The 6,228-nt window shown below is 42.9% G+C and overlaps 1 pseudogene; it reads left to right on the top strand.

The window, feature by feature from the left end:
- The first annotated feature begins 1,146 nt into the window (after positions 1-1,146).
- Positions 1,147-3,229, top strand: LOC144133999 (uncharacterized; annotated as a pseudogene).
- Positions 3,230-6,228: the final 2,999 nt, after the last annotated feature.

Below are 6,228 nucleotides of genomic sequence, written 5' to 3'. Positions count from 1 at the left end.
CGGCTAGAGACATCAACAGAGAGGATATTCCTTCTTGCGTTAATACGCACTTCTTTGACTTGGCCCGGAACCAGTCGTTCAAGAAGAAGAGTCAAAGTCTGCCTGTTGATGGAGTTGAGATTCTCTTCCTCAACAGGCATGTATGAAATTGTGTAAGTGAGAGATTGCTCACTTACATTGGCCTCGTTGGTTGTTTTCTTGCTCACACTGGATTGGTGAGGCATCTTCGCTGGCACAATGAACTTGTTAGCCCGCTTCGTACACACACTGGGCCCACACTCAGTCGGGGTTTTGGAAAGCTTCCTCTTCAGGCGCCGACTCACAATCTCGGTGTAGCCTCCGTCGAACTCCATGTCATCCGAGTCAGAGAAACTGGACGATCCCGGGAGCTCTGAGGGGAGATCCATACTGCATCCAGGCTGATCTGTGCAGTTCACACTGCTAGCCACAGAAGGCAGCAGAGGCGGCGGGTCATCCGCCATCGCCTGGGACGGCGAGGTTGCCTTGAAGGCTACAGAAGCACAAAGTATTTCAAAAAAACAGGAGCTCGATCAAGAGATGCTGCCGTTCGCAGCCCTCTTCTTGCCCACGAGTATAGTGCAATTGAGTCAGCCAGATGATCACTAATTACATGACTCAGGTAATGCAATAAAATATGCTAAAAATCATTGGTGATGTGGTCCTCATCTGCAGGTAAATGGTACTGTTGCCTAGCCTCAGATATCCTTGCAAAATAAAAACTTTCTCGCTGTATAAACTTTACTTGTAGAAATGTCTGATTGTTCAGATAACCGAAGTTTGATTTTTTTTTAATTTCTCATGCACATCATTTTGTTGCAGTTAAAGTTAAAATCAGACATATAATATTTATCTGATTCGATGTGCTTTCGATTCGATGGCAGCGTACTGCCAAGGCACGCTGCCGACAGGACTGCTAAAATATTGCAGGTACATCCCCTCAACATAGCGGGCCCTGGCTCCGAAGTTTCTTGCAGTGGTGCGTGCGACTTGCATGGGTGGCTGTGCTAGTTGCTGACGCCATTGGCCACGTTTTCGTTGGGCATGTTTTCGCGTCATACTCAGGGCGACAATAACAACTGCTGTCTCCAACACTCCCGCACTTCAAAGAAGTATGCAGTACGCATAATGTCTCCACCAGATGTTCGGCGTTCTCTGGCATTTCCCCTAATGTTCTTTCAAGGATCTTCAGGTGAGTGACAAGGATCCCAAATGCAGTTAAGAAAATAAATAATCCCATTAGGCGTGGTTTATACCGAATGAATCCCAGACAGAGCCACTTTTCGCTTCGTTGATTTAATTACCACAAAAACCACTAACAAAATATGCATTAAGTTCTCGGTCGTTTGACCCAATTTAGGACGTACTATGCATAAATTTCACGTTCAAAGCTTTGCGCTTAGAAATGCGCAATGTGAAGTCTGTAATTAGCATTAACTGCGGCAGCCGTTCACTGTTCATAGCTGTGCAAAAAATCTCTAGCATATTTGTAACCTATCGCTACGTCAAACTTCCAGTATATAAAGTTTGAATGTTAGTTGCAAGGTACACAAAATAAGCTGTGCACACTGCTATGTAATACCTGAAGTTGTGTTAGTCTTGACGGCATCATTTCTGTTGTTGTTACCTCGCTCGCCAGAGGCGGTAGTTTAAAACCGTTTTGCTGGCCTCCAAACCGCGCGCAGGGTATGTCCTCATGAAATCATGACGCTGTTGAAAGGCCTCGTCCCCGACAAGGACGCAAGGTGTAGGCAAGGTTGTGGCAGGCTGGGGCAGGTCCCGTGGCAAGTCTAGCTGTCCACTCTCAAGGCGTTTTCTGAAATTTGATTCTCGGAGGACTGTTCCGTCACTCTGCTTCCCGTACGTACAAACCTCTACAACAGTACACTTGTAGGCGCTGTCCACTACGGCAAGGAAAACAATGGAGAAGGTGCCCTCAAAAGAAAGAAAGTTAAAATAATTCTTCTAAGGTGGGAGCCACACTCAGCAGTTTATTTCTGTTTTTTACAACATAAGTATCCCCAAACATTCAAGAGCACGTTACATAAAAAAATAATGTTCGTATCATCGTTAGTTTCGTAGAAACTAAAACGCATGGGTTTCCGAAATCAGTAAGGTTTGATATATATAATTATTATTCTAATTATTTTTTTACTTGATATCTGCAACGATAACTGGCACCCTCATGCTTGGCTACGGATTTATTGTTATTTTTCAGAGCTTGAAAAAACGGCCGCGGGGGGGATGGCCTACGCACCAAGTATTTTTGTCAGTTGTTGTTTTCCTTAGTTTCGCGTTGTTTAGACCATGCTGAAGAGCTAAAACAGCGTTTCCCAGCTTTTAAATCTGCTACGATAGAACATAGGGAGCATTAAGAATGTACTCTGAATGGTATGGCTAAAATCAGACCACAGAAGAAACGGACACGCAAATTCACTGGGAATTGACACACGACGAAGCCAGTGGGTGCGGGTGTTTCGGCGAGTGCCAAGCAGGTGTTGAACATCAGAAAAACTTATGATGCTCTGTGACCGGATTCTTCCCTCCAAGGAAACAGGATAATTGACAGTGATATACTTCCTTCTGTTTTCTCAATTGTTGCTTGCCCTGAATGCATACATCCGTCACTGAAGCTCAAAGAACGCTCTCACCAAGGAATATGCCCTGCCTTTGCGGTTGCGTGTGCAAAGTGCGGGCTCGAGCGCTCGCTTGATACATCGTAAAGTGTGGTGCATGCAAACGAGAACAATGTTCGACTGGTTTGTGCAATGCGCCAGTTAGGAAAAAAAGCATGCAGGTGCGGCAGTGTTCTGCAAAGTGATGAACATGCCTCCCCCATTTGCTAGTCATTCCGCCTACGACAGATTATATTTTCAGTTCTCTACAGCGGCTGGAAAAGTAGCATCGGAGTCGATGGTTGATGTTGCGGCAGAAATTCATCATGTGAGGAGCGATGAGTGTTGTGTTCTAGGTGATTTAAGATGGCGACAATGTGGACATTCTTCTCTGAACGGGTGTGTGTCTGATTTCTGTTGACAAAGGAAATGTTGTTGATGTTGAGGCACTTTCCTGCTCATGAAAATGTTGCAAAACAATGCTGAGCCCAGAAAGTGCTGCATACTGGGAGTGGAAAGCAAATCACACTTCCTGGCAGACAAGCCATGAAGGAAGTGCAGGTAGTATGGGCTGTTGGATCGTATGCGATATTTGAGGGTTCTGAAGCGACACAAGGCTTGCGGTGATGGTGATTATTAGAGTTATGCCACTGTAAAGGATATACCTGTACAGAGAGCAGTGTCCAGAAACTTGAATGCATTGGGAATATTCAAAAGCATGTTGGCTGTCGCCTGAAAAAACTTAAGAAAGCAAGGCGTGGACTAGGTTGTGAAGGGAAGCTAAGTGATGTCCTTAGCGACTGCCTGCAAAACTACTGTGATTACCAGAATAGTTTATGTGAAAAACCGCTTGCGAAAAAAAACAAGCCACCAGAGCCAGCCTCTTTCACTGCAGATCTACAGACAAGACTCTAATACGCAGCCTGTGCCCACCTGAACCGAATAGCTCGTGCATATGCAAAAGGGTACAAGCACTCTGCCAAAGGAGGCAGTGCACAAAGGAAGGCTTCCAAATAACATGCTTAACGGAGTGCAAGCTGTGTATGGCTATCTTTACGCAGATGAGCGCGTATCGAAATATCTGCATGAGAAAACGCAAAATGGAAACGAGTTTCAAGGAGCTTAAGGGAATTGGGCTCCAAAAGAGGTGTATGTAAGCTTTTCTACTCTACTCTCTGCATTGAACGATGCTCTGGCACACTTTAATAACAGCAGTGTAAGCAGTCTGGATATCCCGAGGCCGGCTGGCATTGAACCAGCGTACTAAAAAACGAAAGCATCCATTGCCAGAGACCACCAGCGCATGCAGAAGGCACTATGCAAGTCAACTGATAAAACAAATCGAGCTAGAAAGAAATGACGAGCAGCCTCACGGACAAAAGGAGACTGTATTGGAACTCAAGAGGGCCCCAGCTATCAGCCTGGAACATTGTAGGCTTGTGTGTGTTCTTTTTGACATCTTTAACTTCCTGTAAAATTCCTATTTACGTGTTGCTCAAAATAATTTTGTTCCACCTTAAGTTACGCAAACTTTAGCTTTCTTTTGAATGAATATTGTAAAACAAAATTTTGCCCAGCCATTCATCGCGTACAGACATGTGCCAAGAATTTGGATTAAACTACCAAATTAAATACTGTAGCTTTTAGAGCCAATTTTAAATATAAATCTTGTGAAAATGGGTAATTTTCATTACATTACACATATCCTAATGTTCATTACATTACACATATCCTAGTTCATTGCAATACCACAAATCAAGCTACATAAATGTCTCATTTTCCTGCCATTCAGCTTTTCAGTAATTACTCATAATTGCTGGTGAGACCATTAACAAATTTTTCGACAATTAACTCCACAAAAATAAATTGAACAAATTTTTGTACTTGAAATAGTGGAATCAGGTAAGCATGTTTAATCAGACACAATAATATTATAATTCTAGCTGCTATGAAAATTTTTTTCGCATGGCCTCTCACTTTAATGAAGCTTTCACAGTGCAACACCACCTTCACAACTTGTCTTACAAATATATTTAGTAAGTACTGCACGCTCCGCTCATACTAACATAGATATATGACAAAACCAGTGCCAACAAACTTGAGTAAAGAAACTTTTCAGTAGTTTTCACGAAATGTAGCGGGGTAAAGAATGCGTAAAATGTGTGCTCTGCGACGATAGTGTAGTTTATCAATGTGATTTTATATGCCTGTTCACTATGGTCTTTAATGTGAATAGCATCAGATCTAGTTCACGATTATCTGAAGTATAGCCATTTAATCGAAAGTAATGGGTTAGCAATATACGCCCTGCAATGGAAACTTGCCTTATAGTTGAAGTACATGCTGCCAGACTTAGCAGGGGCTCTAATGTCGACATGTGTACTGTGCACAGCCCCGATACATTTCGGAAATCGCCAGCTCTGCAAAAAGCCATTGGCAATGCGCACCCAAGTTGTGAGGTCTGGATCCTCGAAAAAGGTGCGCAAAAAAATGAAAACACAGCCATTAGGCACACAGCCTAATTGATGCTGATGACGTGCACTGCAATTACTAAATAACTTTACATGTTTATTCATTTATGACAAAGATCAAAATGCATTGAGCATGACCAAAATGATAAAAATGGTGTTGTGGTGGGATAGGTTTAACAGCGCATAAGCAGCTAAGGCTAGCATGCACCAAGCTCATGACAAAAATTGTGGGGTGTATTGGCCAAAAGCGATTCATTGACTATGAGGGACACAGTAGGGTTGGGATTCGATTAAATTTCGACCCCCATGAGGCTCTTTAGTGTGCACTGACAGAGCATATAGTATATAGACCTTTTGCAATTCACCTCCATAAAAATGAATCCACCACGCCCGGATCGACCACGTCGGCAAATGTTTGCACAATGATTGCATTACCAAATTACATAAAGCACAAATAAATATACTTAGTACCAGTCCGTCAGGCGGTGCCTACTGCACATTTATTCTCGGTTATTCACTCCAATGTTCATGCCTCATGAAAAAGAAACACGTCATGTACACAGCATTTAGATTAGGTAGCGCTTAGACTTTAACCTTCCTAAGTGTGGTATTTTCAATTGTGCTATTGCTTCGTTAAATTTTGCAGGCGCAAATAAGCTCGCCCTTTCGGCAATACTCAGTGTGTATGCTGTCCGTCATTGTGTCAACGACTGAGCTGCTTTTAAACCCGTGCAATTTCAAGACTAAATAAATAACCAGCCGAAATTGCAGTGTCATGAACTTACCATGCAAAGCTAACAAAGACTGTCGAGTAACTAATCAGGCGACCTGGCTTTAGTTGCATGTGCACCAGACACCTGTTGTTAAAAAAATCAAAGATGCTAATATCCATCTGTTGCTACAGATCGTCATATTACTTTTTGCTCAAAATGGCTGAAGCTCAGTCCCTTGGAAGTGAAGTATGTTTCTCTTCTTTTAATTAGGTAATTAATTTAAATGTCTCACCTCCTTTTTATTCATCATTCCATGTTTATGTCACACATGGTCATATGTATCGATTGTCCTGCATACATCAGTACTCACAGGCATGAACCGAGGCTGGAGTCTGGACCACAGAGCCTGAC

The sequence above is a fragment of the Amblyomma americanum genome, chromosome 5 (assembly GCF_052857255.1).
Source record: "Amblyomma americanum isolate KBUSLIRL-KWMA chromosome 5, ASM5285725v1, whole genome shotgun sequence".
In the NCBI taxonomy this organism is placed as follows: domain Eukaryota; kingdom Metazoa; phylum Arthropoda; class Arachnida; order Ixodida; family Ixodidae; genus Amblyomma; species Amblyomma americanum.
Note: the sequence above shows the minus strand (reverse complement) of the source record. Positions and strands in the feature narration are given on the sequence as shown.